Source organism: Equus przewalskii, chromosome 11, assembly GCF_037783145.1.
Source record: "Equus przewalskii isolate Varuska chromosome 11, EquPr2, whole genome shotgun sequence".
Taxonomy (NCBI): domain Eukaryota; kingdom Metazoa; phylum Chordata; class Mammalia; order Perissodactyla; family Equidae; genus Equus; species Equus przewalskii.
Genome location: NC_091841.1, coordinates 1,074,603 through 1,094,656, shown reverse-complemented (window position 1 = coordinate 1,094,656; position 20,054 = coordinate 1,074,603). Strand labels below are relative to the sequence as shown.

General features: G+C 54.9%; 1 protein-coding gene across 3 annotated transcripts in view; it reads left to right on the top strand.

Annotated features, from left to right (window-relative positions):
- ABTB2 (ankyrin repeat and BTB domain containing 2) overlaps positions 1 to 20,054 on the top strand; it is a 164,198-nt gene that overhangs the window by 74,058 nt on the left and 70,086 nt on the right. Inside the window, exon 1 of one of the 3 annotated variants that reach the window (XM_070564715.1) lies at positions 18,191 to 18,428. The exons of the other annotated variants lie outside the window; for them this stretch is intronic. The gene's annotated coding sequence lies outside the window, so the exon portion shown is untranslated. Of the gene's footprint in view, positions 1 to 18,190; positions 18,429 to 20,054 lie in introns of those variants that run through there. 3 annotated transcript variants of the gene reach the window in all.

Below are 20,054 nucleotides of genomic sequence, written 5' to 3'. Positions count from 1 at the left end.
AGGGAGCATGGCCCCAGTGACACCTTGATCCCAGACTTCCAGCCGCAGAAGTGTAAGAGAACACATTTCTGTTGTTTGCAGCCGCCCGGTTTGTGGTACGTTATCACAGCAGCCTTTGGAGACACACCAGTGGCTTGCCCTCCCTTGCCCAAGCCTCCTTCTAGTGCCTTTCGAGGCTCTTCTGCAGACGAGGCGGCACGGCTGCGGCAGGCTTCAGTGATCTGCCTCGGGTGTGGGCTAGACATCACAGCACTGTCCGAACCCAGGCCTCTGATTCCAGGTGCTGGGACGGATGTCCAGGGCGCAAGGTTCCTCCAGCAGGTCCGTGGCGTCCTCACAGAGAGAAGGATGGGTTCTCAGAGTGATGGCGCCTCCTGCCTCGTGTTTCTCATTCCATCGGTTCCTCAGAGAGTATTTCTTTACGGTGGTCATCCAAACTTGTTTACTTGAGCTCACAAACGTATAAGAGGAAAAATCAGTGGCTAACTTAAAAAGAAAATGAGGGGAGTATGTTTTGCCTGCGTCTGCGCGTGGTTTACATTTGTAAAATTGGGAGAGGAATAAACTCTCATTTTCTTAGCCACCTTACAGTGCATCTGAAGAATGTGCCTAAGAGATCATTGGAGACACCCCAAATACAACCCCAATGTGGAAGGTGATTTAGTAAAGGAAGTCTCCAGTGGCCTCCTGGAGAGCTTAGGAGCGCTGATGCTTCCTACTTCGGTGGCCCCTAGTCAGCCAGGCTCTTGTGTAACACACAGGAAACCCGTGCTGGAAGCTCCTGAGATGCTGTCCTTCTCCACGGGGGTCGTTCCTGTAAACACCCAGCTCACACACTGGTAAAGGCACTCAGGGTGCAAGTGAAATTTTACCACTGAAGGTCTGGGATTCTGTTTAAGGTTGTCTTTTTCTTTGTAATGAATATTTTCAAACATTACAGCCAGGTGTGAAGAACTGTGTGAAGAACTCCAACATACCCGTCACCCGGACTCGATAGTTACCATGATTGTGCCCCACGTCACCCACCGCTGTGTCCTTGTTGTTGCTGCAGTATTTGAAAGCAGACCCCATATCTCATGTCATTTTCCTTCTACCTACTGTAGTATGCATCTCTAAAGAAATGTGTGTCTTTCTTTTAACCACACTGTCCTTTTCGTGCCGAAGCACTTTCACAGTGATTCTTTGGTGTCAGTGCAACCCAGTTCATGTTCAGAGTTCAGGTCTAGGATTTTAAACCACATGGATACAAATGGGCTAAGGGCAAAAGTAATGGCATTGGGATGGGCAAGAGGCTGGGGTTGGGGTCCAGGAAAGAGAATTTGAGGAGGTCCTCTTGGCCTTTGAGGGGCTTTCGGAAAGTCAGCAAGACTGAACCCACGTGGTTGTGTCTGCCCAGTTGAGCCTTTCCCCCTTCGTTGCGGTGACCTGGGTTTCTCCACGGCATTCCGCCAGCATTCACTGGCTCTTCTGAAGGCCACTGCCTCTCGGACCCCCGAGAGTTCGATGCCCGGCCTCAGCATGGAGGACTTAGCATTCCTGACATATGGCTGGCAGCACCCCGATGTGCACTTGTGGTTGCTGCCAATAAAGAGAATTGTTTCTTTCTCTGAATAGTGTCCATTTACATGGAGAGAACTTCCCTCTCCTGCCTCTGCCGCCCCACCCCCACCCCACCAAAGGGGAAAAGCTTTTCTTGGAGTTAGTTTTTCATGGGCTCACTCAAAAGGAGCTTTATGTTTACATTTTGAGTTGCTCTCTGGACTGTTGTGTCCGTTCATCGTGCCGCACGACCAGCCCTCCCCCATCTCTCCTTTACTCTGCAAAACTAAGCTTCGTCAGACTTCTCCTAACGACTACCACATGTCCACGGAGGGCGCCGGCGCGGGGAGGTGGGGGCTGGGAAATGAAGGATCCTCCAAGGGGCACAGTAGCATATTAAAATTCAATGGCTTAGTCATCAGAGTTTGCAGCCCAAGCACCAAAGAAAAATAAATGAGTGTTCTGTAAGAGTCCTGCGGATCCGGATCTCAGAGGAAGGAGGTGGCAGGGGGAGGGAGTGGGGAGAGGTTGTGGTTTTAGATAGAGGAGTTCATGCTGTAGAGAACAATTAGGGCCTTTGCTCAGAAATAACAAGACACACCACTGTTTTCCTGCTCCATAGAGGAGCATGCAGTGCCAGCCAGAAGGAATCGCTGCAGTTGGCCAGCTCAGCTCACAGATGGGGAAACTGAGGCCCAGACCGGCGATGTGACTGCTGGTAGGTCTGCTTGGAGTTCCTGGTGTAAGGAACCCCTCTGGGCTCCCTCTGGGTTTTAAGAGCATTGTCGCTCGGTCTGGAAGCTGACACACTGTCCCCCAGATAACAGAGGACTCACCCAGGGATTCTGTGGGCGTGCTGGTCAGGCTTTTCCCCGCCCGTCGTCTCTCGCAGCTGGAGTGGAGGATGGAAGGCGAATGTGGAGCCGTCTCCCCAGCTCAGGCTCTGAGGCCTGTAAAGCCCTGCCTCTGAGACTTGAGGCGTTTTCTTCCCCTCTTCCTTTACCCCTGCTCCTCCCTCAGGAGTAAGCCAGACTGCCTGTCCTTGTTGGTGCTCAGATGGAGCCCCGAGTCGTGAGGAAGTGTGGTGGCGTGGTGAGGTCCTGCCTGGTCAGGGGAATAATGGCTGTGCGATGCACATCTCCTTGTCCCCGGCCCTGCACGCTGGATTAAAGCCCCCTTTTGGTGACCAAGGACATGGAAGGGCAGAGGGATTGTAAAATCTTGAGGCTAGAGAGGATCTAGCGGAGGGCCAAGCTGCACCCCTTCTTCTGAGGATGAGAGAGCAGGGCCTTCAGGCCAGCGCCCTGCTGACCCAGGAGCATATAAGCGTCACTTGCACCCAGGACAAGAGCCCTAAGACGCACTTTGAACGATTCAGCGTCCCGGGGACTGAAGAGTGGCCAGCCTCCAGCGCCCACCACCGGGCCCGTCCAGGGAGCTCACTGTGGCTGGCTCGCGGCTGTGAGTCTCTGCGTTTCTTTGATCAGCTTCAAGGGAAAAACTGAAATAAGAGGTAGAGAGAGTAACCAGCTCAGCTTAATGGTGTGACAAAAAGCCAAACAAAATCAGGTTTTCTGAGCAAGTTTGGAAGCTCTCCCTAGAGTAGGGCAGATTCCGCAGGTTCAGGCCGCTGAGAGTGTGGTTGCGAGGGCTTCAGTCCACTCCCGCTCCCCGTGCGTATTGTGGAAATGCCGGCTGCATCCAGACCTCTTACTGTGCTGCTTCCGTCCACGGTCCCAGGCAGGAGCCGCAGCCCACATGTCACCATGTGCTCTCGTTGTGCTGCTGTTTAATTGTAAGAGTAGCATAAATCGAAGCTCTCATTTCGCAGAGGAAGAAATCAGGACTGGGAGACCTAAAGAGACTCAGTCGTACTGCTGCCCCCAGTACTGATGAAGATCGGGTGGGTTTCGAGCCCCTCCTGATGGAGCTGGGACTCCCTCCTTTTGTCCCGCTGGAGAAGCCTGGTGAGGCCTGGGCCACTTCCCTCAAGAAGATGCTGGGAAACTTTCTCTGGCCGAGTGTTGATCTTACTGAGCATGTCAGTCTCCATGAAGATGTCAGCATGGAAAGGAGAGCCGCCTGGCCCTCAGCACCGCACACCAGCCTTGTTAGCAGGCGCCTTCCGGGTCTTCCTCCCAGGCCCCACTCCACAGCTGTGTGAGCAGGAGGGCCGGGCTGTGTGTGTCAGGTGCGCCTCTGATCTCGGAGCACGGTCTTGCTCTCTGGACGTGGAGAGGAGAGTCCCAGGGCGGGTCTGGGTTCCTGCATCTTTGTTTGGCCCCTGGGCCTCGAGTGGACCTCTCTTCACTGCGGCTGCTCGTGACCTGCTGTGGAATGACAGACGTGTTAGCTAGTCCCGTGCAGGGGTGTGCCGCACCTGCCTGCCTTTCCAGCTCCCCCCCAAAAAAACAGGGCAACCACACGTGGGACAGCCCAGCTCTTCCCACCCAGGTGGGCTTTGGTTGCCTGGGCCTGTTGCCGGTGGCAGCAGAAGTTAAGTGTGAGCAGACCTGCCGTTTATATGCACAGGGTGGAGGTGAGGCCTCGGTTCCCAGATGTGTGCAAATTAATAGCTGAGAACCTGCAAAAGAACTTGTTTACACCCCAGCCCCTCTCCACATCCACCCCGCCTCATCCTGCTGGTTGCTCTTATTGCAATAAAAGCATTTTATTTCCCCCACTGAGCCGTTATTAATGAATTTCTAGCCAGAACCGGAAGCTCAGGACTGTGAAGTTTGCACCTGGCTCCCATGCATACACTTGCACACGTGGACCGCCGCACATGAGCCTGAACACGCAAGCTCCTCTGTGTCCCCTCCTCCATCATAAGCAGTGTTTCTCAAGACATGAACCCTTAACCTGTCAGAGCTTCCACAGGCCCACAACGCCTAATGAAAACCAGACCCCCTGCAGCATTCCTGTTGCCAAACCAGTCCCCAGAGCTGCTGAGCTCCCGGCCCTGGGCTGCAAGTGAGCTCAGTTGAAAATACACCTGGGGCCCATTGTCTCCTTGGCCTTGTTTTCTCTCTCGTGGCTGCTTCGTTAGTCCTGGGGACTGGCTCTTTGTGGTGCTGGGTTGGGCCCTTCTCCTCTGTCCAGTTTTCAGGGCCCTTGAGAACCTAATGAGATGGAGCTCAGGCACGCAGATGTGGAGGGCGGGGCCGGACTCCCACACCCCAGAGGCTGCAGGTTCGTTCGCAGGTGAAAACCTCCAGTGAGAGGCTGCAGGAAGCAGCATGGCCTTGGTCTGGCAAGTCCCCACTGGAGCCCATGAGGAAACAGTGTCGCACTGTTGTCACCATTAATAATAGCCCTTTGTTGGAGTCTTGCTGGGACGACAGTCCAAACACAGCGAGAGGAAGAGACCGTCAGTGCTGCAGGGCCTTGTAATCTGTCGAGGCTAGTGGAGGAAGGACAGTCCGCCGGGAGAGGTGGTGGGGGTGGCTGGGGATGGATCTAATAGTCGCTGCAGGTGTAATTGGAAGATGCCCACGGCCTCACTGTGCATCCTCTCTGCACTCTGTTGCAAGAGCTCTGTGACCCGGCCCCTCCTTTGTCTTGTCTGTCCACCAGATCTGAGCCCCTTGAGGCTCTGAAGAGAACAGAGTCAGGCCAACCAAGGCTCCAGTCTTGGCTCTGACGCAGCAGCGTGGCCGCAGGCGGGTTCCTTTATGTCCGAGCCTTGGATTGCACATCTGCAGGGAGCAGCCTGCTCGGAGATCACGGGAGCACCAGCCCCTGGCGTTGCTCAGGGAGCAATAGTTGCCAAAAACGGACAGCAAGAGTTTTGATGAATGAGGATGGGCTGGAAGTGTCTTTGCTCCCATTAGAGAGAGGAACCCATCGAGAGCCTAATGTGCACCCAGCGCCAAACCTGTCACATTTCTGGAGCTCATTTACTTTCCGATGACAGAATGGTCACGAGAGTAATTGCCTTCATGCTTTTTCAGATGATGATGCGAGTCTGTTGTTTTCCTGCATGGTGGCATTTTGGGGCTGGAAGGGCTCTGAGAAAACTGGCAGCCCAGCCCACCAAGCCAAAAGTCGTGCTGTCCTCCAGAAATGCTGGCAGCCAGTCCCAGCAGCTGTGTGGCAACAAGTCTGATTTAATTTGGGGGGTGGTACGGACTGCTCTGATGTGGTGTTTGTTAAAAGCCAGAAGAACGCAGCGTATTCACCAGTCTGTGAGAAGGGCCAGGCCTCGGGTGCAGGAGCCAGAGGAGAATGTGTGGTAGCGTTTTGAGGGAGTGAAAATGCTGGTAATTATAAATTTATCCTAATGCCCACTGTGTTTGAGGTCTGAGTGGATTAACTCATTACACTAAGCAGTCGTGAGGCTTTCTCGAGGCCTCTTCTCTTCCGGGGTTTCTAATGCTATTCCGACCTCTCTATTAGTCTGTGGGGTGGGCATCCCATCGTCGTCCGTCAGGAACCACCATTCTCCTTCATAGCCCTTTATCACCACCTTGGTTTCTCAGAAATAAAAATCAGACAGAAAATAAATACATTTTCACATAATGCAATTGGTATGTATAAACCCAAAAATGTTGGAGGGAGGAGGGTTTTTGTAAGTTAAATCTTCTTTCAAATGCGTGAGCTAAACAGGCCACTCACTGGAATCCTACGGTAAATAGTTCTGTAAAGCAAAGAAGCGCCTATATATTTATGTTTTAGGCAAATCTGGATTTTTCATATCCACAATGACTACACTGTGTACTCAAGCTGTGTCAACCATTCTGGGAGTATTTCTGTTTTCATATTAACTTATATCTCTTCTCTAGAAAACCTTGCAGGTTGTTGAACCTAGGTGAAAGTGATGGAGGCAGAAGATGCGAACGTGTCTCATGAAATATCATTTAAATGTGAGGACACTGTAAATCTGAACAGGGCAGGAAAAGGCATTTGGGGGAAATGTAGCTGCAGGGTAGGGTGAGTGGAGACCTGAAGCAGAAACTGGGAGCCTCGGTGTCCCCCCAGCTCTGCCCTCACCTTTTGTATGGCCTCGGGCAGGACGCTTCATCTCTACGGACGTCAATTTTCGTATCTGTGAAATCAGGGATTGGAATGTTTAAGAGAATCCATGAAGTAAGTAACTATTATGGAATTCTTCCAAGGAGGCGATGCTGAGGCAAGTGTCCATTTAGAAAAGCTGTGACTGCCTTGTTATCTGTACAGATTTATCCCTGGAAGTGGGTAGGAGTGTTTCTGAACAGCATTCTGGGGAGATCCTGACCTGGGAACTCGGCTGCCTTCTTGAGGTCCCGTAACTGCGGCGGGCACCAGCGTGCCCTCGCTGGGACCCCTCGCGGAGCCACACCCGACCCGCAGGGGCCTTGCGCGTGTGTTGTTCAGGAGGCAGCACACCGCCCTGCTAGTGCAGGTGGTTTATGGCTGGGATCACGTGGGTTATTGAATTCAGAAAAACCTCGTTTAGTATTCGCTTGCTTCTCCCTGTTCACTTGCCGCAGTCCTCATTGGCTCTCAGGGCCTCTGGGGATTTCACAGGGAAGCCGCCAAGGGCTGGATGGTGGGTGGGATTCTGTCTGCCCTGCACCTGGGCAGGGCACTGAGGGAAGCAGTCTCTCCAAAGCCTCAGACTGAGCAGAGATCTTTTTTTTTTTTTCAGCTTTGTTTTGGGGAGGATCTCTAGGGAATCACTGACTGATCTGAGTTCTCTAGGCGTGCTGAGCTTTTGAGGACAGTGGTAAACATGACCCCGTGACCCAGCCAGTTCTGAAAAGCCATTGATTAGTTATATTCCTGAGCATCTGAGTGTCACCAGTCACCATTTTGTAAGGGTCCAGGCCAGAGTCCACCTGCTGGGTAGGGGGAAGGAGACAGACAGACAGAGATACCCCACAGGTCCCGTGTCAGCAGAGAGGCTGAATTTGGACGCGCCCAGAGGAGAGGTTTGCTGGGAGGAAGGGAGCTGGGGAGGGGAGGGTTCACCAGTTGTACATCCTGTCCACGCCCCAAACAGAAATCTCTTTGTCTTTTGGAAGCTTCCACGGTGGTTTTTACCCATTCCCCAAACTCCTTCTAAGTGGGGCTGCCAGCTGCCTTTCCTTCTTATCTTACCCACCTTGTTCCTGCTGTTGAATCACCACACCTAATTCAAACCACAGCTGCAGATTGGACCCTCCCACCCTCATTCAGAGTCAAGGCAATGCCAGACGCAAGCGACCTCGCCGCTGTAGAGGACTGACTGGTGGGAGAGCGGAGGTTGGGCTGGGAGGCAGCCACTCATCAGCCTGTCACACCAAACTGCGAACAAGCTTGACACCAGGAACAGAAACACCAACAGTTATTGACGGTAGCGGCAGACATACTGAGCTCTTGACCTTTGCTGAGCCCATGGTAAACTCGTCCCATACAGGATAATGAGAGTGGAGCAGTGGTGGTGTGTTTACACAAGCGGGTGCATAACAGGGGGTGATGCTCCCCCATCCACGTTCCAGCCTCCTCAACGGGAGCATGTGCTTCTGTGGGCTCCCTCTGCGCTGGCACGGTTCTGAGCACTGTCGTGTTCTAACTCACAACCCCACGAGGCATGTGCTGTTGTCATTCCCCTTGTACAGACGACGCTAAAGCACCAAGAGGCTACGTAACAAAGCAGCGCGAGGCTCCCCTCAGTCTTCCGCTGGGTCATCGACTTCACCCCTGTAACCATCGACAAGTGTTTCTCGTCTGCACAACCAGTGGAGAGCACCTCTCTCTCCTTGAGAGGATTGAATGGGAAATAAAACAGTGAAGTGGCGCAGAAATTCGAAAGCGATTCCTTACTCAGAGGAGCTGTGAGGAAGGCGCGTGAGGTTGGTAGTGATGGGCACAAACTGCAGGAGTGAGCGACAAAGCTTTCAGGCCAACATGGCGATCCCCAGGGGAGGCGTGGGACTTCCTCTTCAGCGTGAGATTGTTCCCCCAGGCTGGGGAACCCTGACAGTAGAGTTTCTGGGTCAGCGGAGTGCTCTGAGGTCCCCAGACGGACTAGGGCTGGCCGGGAGAGGGAGGCAGCGTGGCCCGCCATTGGTCGAGAGGTGCTTCTGAGGGGTTTGGTGGGTTCACGCCCTCTGGGGGCATGCAGCACAGCCCAGCTTGGCTAGGAGACAGCAGCTCCCGAGCCGGCCTCCTGGGTTCTGTGACTGGTGTCCTGGTTCTGGAAGATGATGGAGTGGACCTGCAGGCCCAGGGGCCCAGTGGCTTTGAAAGGAAGGAGAGAGTAACTGCCGGGGAGCTTTGCTGGAGACCACTCCTGGGCTTTTGCATAGACAGTGGTTTGAGGTTTGATCTTGCTGTACTGTCCAACATGGTAGCTGCTCGCCTTGTATCTACGTTTTAGTGAATATTCAATAAAATTAAAATTGTGGTTCCTCAGGCCACGTGAACCACGTTTCAAGGGCTCGTAGCCAAATGTCATTAGTGACCACTGTGTGGGACAGTGCAGACACAAAACATTTTCATCGTTATAGAAAGTTCTAGCAGTTCCCTGATTCTTCTAGGTATGTGACGGCAAGCCTGCTCTTTCCTAGGCTGGGTTCTTTGGCCTCTTCTACTCTAAAAACACGTCTTCATCCCTTGGAGTCCCAGAGGCCTCCTGGAGACTTAGCTGCTCTGAGTTGCTTTTGACAGGTCCCAATTCTGAAGGCTTCTTCAGTCATGTGTTTTCTCTGATGCCGTAGAACCGGTCTTCTCGAGCCACACACGGCTCTTGGGTTCATTTTCTTTTAATTTTTCCCTCCCACATGAAGACCCAAGGGTCTCAGATCGTTACGGAGCAGTTGTCCTCCATGTGTGTTCAGAATGGACTCAGCTTGGTCCAAGTCAGAATTCAGAGGTCAGTCTTAAGACTTCATTAAAAAACTGACTTACGAAGCCAGGACCTGCTGCTCTTCAGAATAACTCTTGGGGATCATTTCATGTGTGAGGCATAATGGAGTTTTGTTGTATATTTAGAATCTTTAAATTTCTTAAATAAGCTCATGTTTAAGCAGCTAAGCACCTGAGAAGGCATCTACCTGCTGTGAGTGGCCCTCATGTGGGTGAGCATGCTGGGGTGGCAGTTCAGAGCAACTCAAGACATCCTGGGCTGCAGACAGGGCCGAATGTGTCTCGTTCTTGCAGCTGCTCAGCTAGCTGCAGCAGTCCACAGAACGGAGAACTCACCAGCCGGAGTTTTCAGGATGTAATTTTCCGTTTGGATAGCCCATGGCTCCCCGATCCATCCCCTCTGGAGGGAGTGTGTGTGCATGTATGTGCGCCTGCGTGTGTGTTGCAGTAAGAGACTGGGAAAATAGACATTTTTTACTTGGGAAAGAAAAAAAAGTCATTGGCGACTTTGCCTTGAGTATTGGAACCTGACACCAGCCTCATTTCCCTCCATTGCGCCTGCAAATGGCACACTGTACAGGGCGCCAACCCCACCTTCATTACCAACTTGATTCTCCCCCACCGGCCTGCTTTCCTAAACAAACCCCTTACAGCTCAAGGTCAGAACCCCGGACAGCTTTTTACACGGCTACCATATGGTGTTTGCTTTAGCCCAGATCCACACATGATGTGTTATTACAGCGGAGGTGCAGAAAATTATATGACAAACCCAGGTTTGTTTCTCTGCTAGAAACCCAAGGCTGAAATACTGCAGTATTCCTTCAAGCCTGACTCAGAGGACGAAAGGGAGCCTTTCCCAGAACTAGGGGCAGTCACCAGGGACCAGAGGGAGAAAAATACTGCACTGGTCACTGGTGGCTGGGTTAGTGGTTTATTTTCTGTCTGTGTTTTATTGAATTCACGGTTTCTGTTTGACTGTTCCTCATGTGATTTATTTCTGCCTCTGATGTTCCCCTGCCCCCCGCCCCGGAAATCATAAACTGGCTATGGTATGGGCATAGTAGGATTCTAAACCGAGATTAGAAACTGACTGTAGTGTGGGCATCACAGTTAGCTGAGGCTCGTTGGTTGGATGTCATGAAGGAGCAGGAATGGGAATGAGTGTTGGCTTAGTGCCAGGGTGTTTGGCAAGGACTTAGCGCCCACCCAGTGAATTAGACCATTTTTGGCCCAGTGGCGATGTCCTGAGGATTGGAGTGACCCTAAACGAAATGATCAGGAATTGGGTTTCATTTAAGGAGGCATTGGAATGTCCTCCAATGGTGTAGGATCGCACTATGTTTTTCCCTCTAATGATGGCTCCTGGGACAAGACTAGTGGAGGACGGAAGAATTTATCTCATTCTTGCCTCATTTTTAGAAAACTAACTTGGAACCACACAGCAGCTTAGAAGGATCTTGAATCCTGACCACCTCCTCTCTGGTCCGGGAAGACCGTGCCCCAGGCTCGCTGGAGCCCCGCGTCGTGTGCATTGGTCCCTCCTATTTCCACGTAGAGGAGGGAAGGTGAGACAGGGATGTGTCAAGTTAATGGTGGAACTGGATTGGGGCTCAGTCAGGACCGTCTCTCCTGGCCCTGAGGTCAGAGGTCCAGTCTGGGGTAAAAGTTGTATGATAGAAATAGTTTGGGAGCTTACAGAGCGAAGTGTTCAATTAAACTTGAGCAAATCTCTGAGCTTCAGGTTTCTCACCTGTAAATGGAGTTAATTGAACTTACGCTGCTTGCCTGAAAAGTGCATGATATGGTATGTGTGGAAGTACTTTGCGCAAAATATGATTTTATAACTGTGTTTCCAGTATGGCAGCCACTTAAATAACCTGCGGCTCTTTAAATTAATTAAAATTAAGTAAAAGTAAAAATTCAGTTCCCGGTGTCCTCTGGCGGTATGTCTGTTGCTCCAGAGCCGCAGCCGGCTGGTGGCTGCCCTATTCACAGTGCCGTTGGACACGAATGGAAGGAAGTCAGCGGTAATAGAGGTTCCCTTCATTCTGGGTCAGAAGGAATAGGGTCGGGAGCCTACAGGCAGCAGGAAGGTTCAGCGTGGGGGACAGGGCTCGATTCTGGGCTCTGTCAGGCACTAGCACGAGGACTGGGAGGCGGCCTGGCTTTCTAAGCCTCAGCTTCCTCATCTGTAACACGGAAGAGATAATAGTACCTTTCTTATGGATGGCTTTGAGGTTTAATGCAATCGTGTCTGCCGAGCAGCCAGCCCAGTACCTGGCCCTTCGTAAGTGCTCAGATGATTTCTTAAGCTCTTGAAGTCACGACTTGATGTGCTGTGGGTGCTGCCATGACTCCAGTGCTGCACCACATGGGAAAAGATGCTTCTGCACGGTCAGCACCCTCCCACTCTGCCTAGGGAAGGACGGGCCAGCTTCGCCCACCGAGGAGGCTTGAAGGAGGAGCATGGTAGTTTTAAGGCCAAGAGGGTGAAGGCCAGACAAGGCAGGTTTGTCTCAAGTGCCCTGTCTGCCAAAGATGGAGCCTTCCTTGGAGAGTGAAGACAGCATTTATCCCCGTCCCGTGGCAGGGGAGAGGGGAAGCAGGGCTGGTCGCAGGCAAGAAGAGGCTGAGATAAGCAGGGACTGTGTGCTTCCTCTCTGGCTCCCCTGGAGTCCGAGGTGGCGGGGTCAGTGAGCAGGGCTGGCTTCTCTAGCTGGGCTGCGTCTGTGCCGCAGGGCAGGGGCCGGGGCGGCTGTGTCATGAGCGGTGCTCCCAGTCTTCTGAAGGAGGGCAGTGGAGAATCCCAGGCCGCTGCAGTCTCCGGCCCAGGGGAGGCCTCCGCGGATGCGAGCGGCCTGGGTGCAGGCCCTGAGATGAGGGATGGGGCATGACGCTTCAGCCTGGACAGGGCTGGGGCTTCTGCCTTAGCAGCAGCGAGCCGTGCTGTCATCCGGGAAGAATGCTGGGGAGACACGTGGGGCTGGGTCTTCCCAGGGTGGAGGTAGGGATTAGCTGGCAAGGGGAGTGGGAGCTCAGGGCCAGCACTAATAGGAGATTTCCCCGCTGATGGCAGATAGGGAAGCGCCTCCTCCTCCTGTGGATCGAGGGATGGAGTCAGGCCCTGAGCTGTGCTTGGGCCAGGTGACGGCCCTGGGGTGTGGCGGGAGAGGACCAGGTGTCCAGATCTGGTCACCTTACAGCTCCCTGGTGACCACCCAGCCTCTTCTGGCCCACCTGGCACTAGGTTAGGGAGGACTCTCATGGTTGCAAGTTATAAAAACATATTTGAGTGTAACATGGAAAGCAAACAGGAGGGGGATTAGAAGCAGGTGGAGCCCAAGGGCAGGAGCGCTGAGCCTCAGGACAGTGCTGGGACCAAGGACCGGGAGGACACACACCCCCTTTTCCCTCCCTCCCTCTTCTCTTCTTTGCTTTCCTCTATTCTGTGAGCTGCTTTGTAAACAAGGGCACACTGGAGACGGGAAGGGAATGTCCCAAACGCACAGGTTAGGAACCCAGTCACTCTGTCTAGGTCCCCATTCCACATTCTCTGGCAAGGAGTCAGTGGCCCACTTGTGGTCTAGTGGGGCTGGGGTCATGCCATCCAAATGGCGCCCTCCTGCCCCGACTATGGGGCTAGTCCAGCAGTGGTCGTATGAGCTGCCCAGACAGCCCCAGAGGTGGCTGTTCCTGAAGGGAAGTCATCCCAGCAAGAATGGAGCTGTGGCCACCTCAAGGAGCAGACCGAAGGGAAGTGGGCACATGTGAGGCTTCAGGAAGGGCCCCTCACCGTGGCTCTGGTCATTGCTCTCAGGTGGAGGCATGGGGCTCTGGTGTGGGGAGTGTGCCGTCTCAGGTGGCCTTCCTGTCAGCTCCGCTCTGTGAGTCCTCACAGCCAGGCTCATCTCCCTGTGCTAAAAGCACCTGCAGCCTGAACGCACCCACGGTCTGGGAGGGCCACCGGTGAGTCTCCTCTCCCCGGCCGGCTTGTGAGCCCCTTGTAGGGAGGAGGCTGGAGGGGATGCCTGGGGACTCAGGTCTCCGAGTGCCCTGCACGCTACCCTCCGTGGGTGCCAGGAAGGAACGGCTGAGCAAAGCCTGTCTTCCGTTGGCCCTCGAGTCCCTGTGAACACAGGCAGACCTAGATAACCGGGAGCCATCGCAGACTTTTTTCCATCGTCCAAATTCCTGTTTCTGTGGTCTGCAGCAGATAGCTCTCACTTCACTCTAGATGTCCTTGTCTTGCTCTTCTGTTGTCACGTGAGGGATGATTGTGTCCTCAACTCCGTGTTAAGTTCCTCTGCCGTATACCTTTTACCAGAGTAGTGCTCCAGTTGGAAGAACATGCTAACTTAGTTTTGCTGCACCTGGTCCCAGAAAAAAAAGTTAAGGAATCTTATAAAGATGCACGTAATACAAGTTACAGCAAGTAATTCTTCTCTGACCCTTTCAGGAAGACCCTGTCTCTCTTATGGCTCAGAAAGGGTATGTGGCCTCCCCCAGAGCACCTGACACCCTGCTGGGCCTGAGAGTGGACCCCTGGTCAACAGTGACCAACGGGAAGGAGGCGTCAGGGTCCTTGCAACATCCCCTTGGTGCCTGGGGGAGAGTGTGGGCTGTGTGTGTCGAGCTGTATTTCTCTGCATCTCCCTTTCTCAAAGAGCCACCTTGCCCAGGGCTCTCACACAGGCAGAGCAGAAACACTAGGGGCTGTCTGAGCAGGTCCCCCACTCTCACCCGGGTGCGACTCACGCAGGAGTCACGCCCTCTGAGGTCAGCGCACCGCTGGCAGCCTCGCCCCGTTTGGTTGCATAGAAGAAGGGAGGTGCCACTCTCCCCTCTGCCACAGCCAGACCCGCCTGCTATCCAGGCCCTTTGCCTGGCGTAAAGCTCTGAGATGTGTTGGTTTGCCTTCCTCCTTCTCCCCTACACCTCCGAACCTATTTCTTCATGTACAAATAGTGCCAAGAATAGCTGTTCTCATGGAGTTATCGGGAGCTTTAAATGAAATGGTACGTGTAAAGCGCCCGGCGGGTATCTGGCTTGCGGTCCGCAGGCGCTCGCTGGCAGCTGCTCTGTGCTTGGTGGTGAGATTGGTGGGACTGAGGATTTGCTGAGAACTCTCAGCTGGCTCTTCGGCCCCTGGTGGGCCCTGACTCCTCGAGAGATGGGTCTCTGGGGTCCATCTTCAGAGCTGTTGAGGGGAGCAGAGGTGGTGCTGGTGTGAGAAGCCTGCCTGGCAACCCGTGACATTGGCAGCCGCGGTTCCACCGTCCACTGGCTAAGGCTGATTCAGATGGGGGGCATTGGCCTAGCTTTTTAAGAAACTGGACTTCTGGCTAAAAGTGATTTGTTGAGCATTCCAAGACTCAATACAAAGAAACTTGTTTGTGTAATGCACATATGAACTTTATTTTTTAAAAAACCAAAAATCCTAAAGAAATAAATGAGATTTCCTGTTGTAACAGAGTACAAACAAAGTTGGGATGGCTAGGTATGCAAGTATTGAGAAGAAGGTTTGGGGAGACAAGATTCATTTTCTAAAAAACAAACAGAAAGCTTTCCTGTTGCAGATTGGACACAAGCCTGCCCAACCAGGGCCCCTCACTGAACTTGTTTCAGAAACCCACGTGACCGCCCGGCCGCTCCGTGCTCTTGTGTTTGGCTGAAGAGTCTCCATTTGAAGGGAGATAAGGGTTGAGAACCAGGTGTTGACTCGTGCTGCTAGGGCCCTGGAACTCCTGAGTGGTCCAGCACACCCCATCCACACCCCTCACATCCTGCCAGGGGCTTGTACTAGGCACTCAGCCTGCGCAGAGTGAGGCTCACACCCTGCTGGCTTCCAGTCCATCTCCTGGGGAGACATCAAGGCGAGATCCTGAGGGTGTGGATGTGACAGAGGCCACCTTAGGTCAGGACTGCTCTGGGAGGAGTGACAGCATCCAACTCAAGGTGTTGGGGACGGGGGAGCAAGAAGTCTGACGTCCCAGCCAGCCCTCCGTCCTTCCACTCCACGTCGTGTGGGAGGGCTGCTGGTAGACACACATTGCCAGAAGTGACAGCCAAGACGAGTCCATAAATGGCAGACATGGGTGGCCTCGGGCTGAGAGGGGCCACTCTTCTGCTGCGGCCCGTGTGTGTCTGTGGCTGCCGCATGGACAGCTGGGCTTCTGCCCTGGTTTACGATGTTGTCCGGAACAGACGGCGGCTCCAGACACTTGCAGGGGACGGCTGTGGAGGGGAGCTGGTGCGTCCTGTGCTTTTCAGCCACACCTGGCTGCTGGATCTCTGAGCCAGCCTCCTTCAGATTGGGCCAAGCACGGTTTAGTTTTCACAAGAGGTCTGCCTGGAGGAGCCTCGCTGTCCCTTAGGAAGGAGCGTTCTGCGAGGAGCCCGGTTTCTGAGGGTGGTGTGGAGCAGGGTAAGGAAAAGTGCCTGAAGCCAGACAGCTTGTGTTTGAATCCTGGCTCGCCTCTTGTTAGCTGTGGAAGTTGAGCCGCGTATGCTGCCTCTTTGTGCCTCAGTTTCCCCTCTGTAAGCTGAGGATGGTGACGTAGTGGCGGGAGCGCTTTGCGCGTGGCAGCGGACGCACTCTTCTGAAAACTGGCTGCTTCCGCTCCTGTACTCCTCTCAGCCAGCCCATGGGGCGGGTCCTGTGCTCTGCCTGTCACCACGCTGAGGTGCACATTCCTCCGTGAGGACGCATTATTTGTTGCTAGTGCCAGGTTGTGATGCGCTCTCAGTAAGTAGCGTTTGTTTCTAATGCTTGGCGGGGCCTCCATTCTGCCCTCCGCCTTCACAGCCAGCTGGGACTTGGTTTGTTCTCTGACTTCAGAAACCTCAAGGGGGGCTTGGCTGGTGGGAGATTTTACAGGTCAGGCTGTGGAGAGCTGCCCTCCCTGGCGGGGTCTTCAAGCTCTGCAGTGCAGCTGCCCGTTGAGGCACCCAGAAGAAGTGGATGGCCAGTCCCAGGCCTGGGTGTCACCCTGCAGGTGGAACCGCCCCTCGGCGGAGGGGTGGCAGCAGTGTGTTCGCCTCCCCTCCTGCAGAGACTGGCCTCTGTCACCCCCGCCCCTGGACCCCTCGTGCTCCCTAGAGCTAATTGGTGCTCTGCCCTGCGTGCTCACAGCACCCTCTCCGTAGGGCGTGCTCACAGCACCCTCTCCATAGGGCATGCTCACTCACTCCTTCACTCGTCCGTTCGACAAGGATCGACCAAGACCCTGCGAGGTGCCAGACACTGTCCGGGGTGCTTGGATGTGTCGGAGAGCCAGACACACTCAGATCTCTGCCTTCATGTCGCAGGGCCCGGGGGATGGAAGACCGTCGGCAGCCACAGGGGGGTCTCCAGTGTGTGAGGGTGGTGAGTGGGGAGGGCAGTGAGCGAGGGCAGGTGGGTCGTGGCGGGGGGCTGAGCTGGGGTGAAGCAGGGTCGTCAGGGTGGTCAGGGAGGATTTGCCGCCCGGAGGCGTGGGAGAACGTTCTGGACAGGAGCGGCAGCCTGCACCTAGGCCCGGGCCTGGCGAGCTCCAGGGAGGGCGCAGGGCAGAGCGGCCTGTGGAGGCGGCGCCGGCCTTGCAGGGCCTTGTAGGCCATTGTCAGGACTGGCCTTCGACTCTGAGTGGGGTGGGGAGCCCTCGAGGGCAGGCTTGGAGCAGCGGGGTGACAGGATCTGAGGTGTTTGTTGAAAGGATAATTCCGACTGCTGTGCAGAGTCTAGACGTGGGGGACCTCACTGGAGTCTCTCCATCGGCGTCTCTTTCCCCCTAGATCGTGTGCCTCACGCAGGCACGGCGCCCTCACACGAGACGCTGACGGACAGTCGTGTTTTCAGCGACTAAAGGCAGGCCTTTTGTCACGGTGTGATAGGAACAGCGGAGGGAAGGGCAGCACCATGTGATGTCACCCCAAGCACGGCCCTTCTCGCTGGCCGCGGGCCGGCTCTGGGTTCTGTCAGTAACAGTGGCCCGGTGCTCAGGGTGCAGGAAGCGGCCGACCAGAAAGCTTCTGTGTCTTCACCGTGAGACTCCGTGCTCTGGAAAGGAGCCAGGGTCTGTGGAAGTGGATGCTGTGCAGCTGAGGATGGTGTGGAGCAGTACGAGGAGCCCCAGGGACGAGGCAGTGCCCCGCTCGGAAGACGGCCTCAGCTCCTGCCTGTCCTGCCCGGCGCAGCCTCCTCTGGGTCCGAGGAGGAAACACGCGGAAGCCGGCACAGCTAGAGACACAGCCCCTCAGGAAAGCCTTCCAGCTCAGCTGGGTGACCGGTGAGCTGAGAGTCAGGCCCCAGGTCCGCCCAGCCGAGCACGTCCAGGGGTTGGTTTCCGATCTGCTTCCATAGAAAGATCCCAAAATGGGTTTCTGTTCCTGGATGGTTTGCTTCAAGAGGTGATTTTCTATGGGAAAAGCCAAAGAACAGGCAGCTGTCTGCCTTCTGCCTTCAAGGAAGGTCTCGTGGGGACGGGCTCCAGGGAGGCAGTGTGGTGAGGCGGGCAGGGGAGCCCGTCCAGAGAGACAGTGGACCAAGCCGGAGTGGGTTCTGACCCTGGGAAGTTTCAGTTTCATCACGCGTGAGATACAGACGACATGTAGTCACAGTGCTGTAAGCGATTGTCATGAGCATCACAGCTAGCAGTTATTGAGCACTGTGTCCCGGGTCCTCAGTGAAGTCCCGTATGTGGATTGATTTAGCTTCTACAGGAGTCTCCTAAGATAGGTCGGCCGCACCAAGGCTACCCAGCCAGTAGGTGGGGTGGGGAGTAACCCAGCAGGCTGACTCAGCCCTCTTGGGAGGAGTAATCGAAGTCCCGTGAGATGACGTACAGAGAGGCTCAACACAGGCGCGCTCGCTCGGAGAGACGAAGGCTGCTGGGCGTGCCTGTGTCCCGCGCGCTGTGCTGCCCTGCGTCTGTGCCAGGGGCCCCGCTGTGGATCATTCTGGTCACGTGCTGAAAGTGTGCGGGGCCTCAGTCTCTTTGTTGCCGGTGAAACTTGATCTGCTTTGCCCACAGCCGCCAGCCAGCCTAGGCCGCTTCCACTTTCACCTGGAGCTTCTAAAGGTCAGGGGAATCCTGACACATGGTCCTCTTATCTCCTAAGTGTCTTAGAGCTGTTTATTCATTTAACAACTGGAAGTGATTTTTTTAAAAAAGATAAAACCAGCTCTTTTGGTCAACAGTGACGTCTCCAGAGGTCAGCATCTGGGTTCCCCGTGGCCTGCCAGGACCCGGGACTGGCGGCTGGAAGAGTAGCTGATCTGGTTTCTGTTTGTATCTCCAGGCTAGTGCAGGGCCTGGCACAGGACAGGCGTGGAAGGAGGCCGGGGGTTTGTGGATCCAGTGCTGGGGCAGTGTTGCAGCCAAAGCTTTCGATTCCACACTTCCTCCAGTCATGTCCCCTCTTCTCCCAGGGCACAGAAGGATCGTGGCCACAGGCAGCTGGGGTTTTCCGGGACAGTTTTCTATAAGCCAGTGGAATGCCCTGTGCTGAGTCACTGCCCAGTACCTGGGGCTGGGGCGTGTCCTCAAGAAAGAGCGCTGCTCTGGGCGTCTCGGGGCTCTGTTCTGGTCTGACCAGATGCTTGACCTTAGGGCTGTCCATGGGCTTCAGCTCTTCACCTTCCAAAGGCCGAGTCTGTGCCAGGCATGTTCCATAAGGTGACCTTATTGAATCTCCGTAGAAGCCTATAAGAGAATGTTGTTCCCATTGTCACAGACAGATAATGACAATCTGTAAAGTGAAGATGAGCCCAGGACCCTGTCTCCTAGGATTGCTTTTGAGGATTGAGTGCGATGCTGGACGGGAAGTACTTAGCAAGGGTGTAGTGAGCACTCATGAGATGTGGCTGATGGCTGCTGTTGGGGGCGAGGGCCCGAGCGTGGTCGTGGGTGAGGAAAGTGGGGTTGAGGGATTGGCTTGAGGTCGTGAGGCTAGTCGTTGGCAGAGCAGGATCTGGAAAGGGCTGTGTCTGACTCTTCTACCCGCCGCGTCAATGTGGAGAGTACAGCAGCCCCGCCTCCAGCTCCCCGTGTTCTGGAGAAGCCGCGCTGTCTTGTATGGGGCGACTCCTCGACAGGTAGACGCGCCACCAGCGGGCGTTGCCCCTCCTTCGTCTCTGCTTCCCCTTCGGGCTCCTGACGTCCATTCCCCGTAGGCTTCCCTGTGAGCTGGGCAGGCAGGGGACTGAGAACAGGAGAAAAGGGAGGCTGGGGACAGGGAGCAGCCCGAGGGGAAGCCTCAGTGAGTGACTGAGTCCTCAGGTGGCGGCTGTGACGGGGGCGGCGGGGGCGGGTCGTTTGGCCTCTCAGTCCTCTCTTCTGGAAAGTGAAGTGATGATCATGTCGCACCTGCAGAGACGTTGGCGAGGACGGCCTGAGGTGAGGTGCACACGAAGCGCTCAGCTCCACGCAGGAGTGCGCGTAAGCCCGTGGTGATTGGGTGGTGGGCCGTGTGACCAGGAGACCTCAGCGGGTCATTTACCCCACAAGTCCACACTCCTCCTCCCGCGGCACACCGATCCCTCTCCTTCCCTCAGAGTTAATGCAGTGACAGCTGCCCCAGAGCTCTCTTACGGTATTCCTGTCCCCTCTGCTAGCTTCCCCCAAAAAGAAACACCAGGGTCCAGCAGCAGCTGCCCCTCCCTGCGGCGGGGCCAGCACGCGGGGTGCAGGGCAAGCGGATGCAAG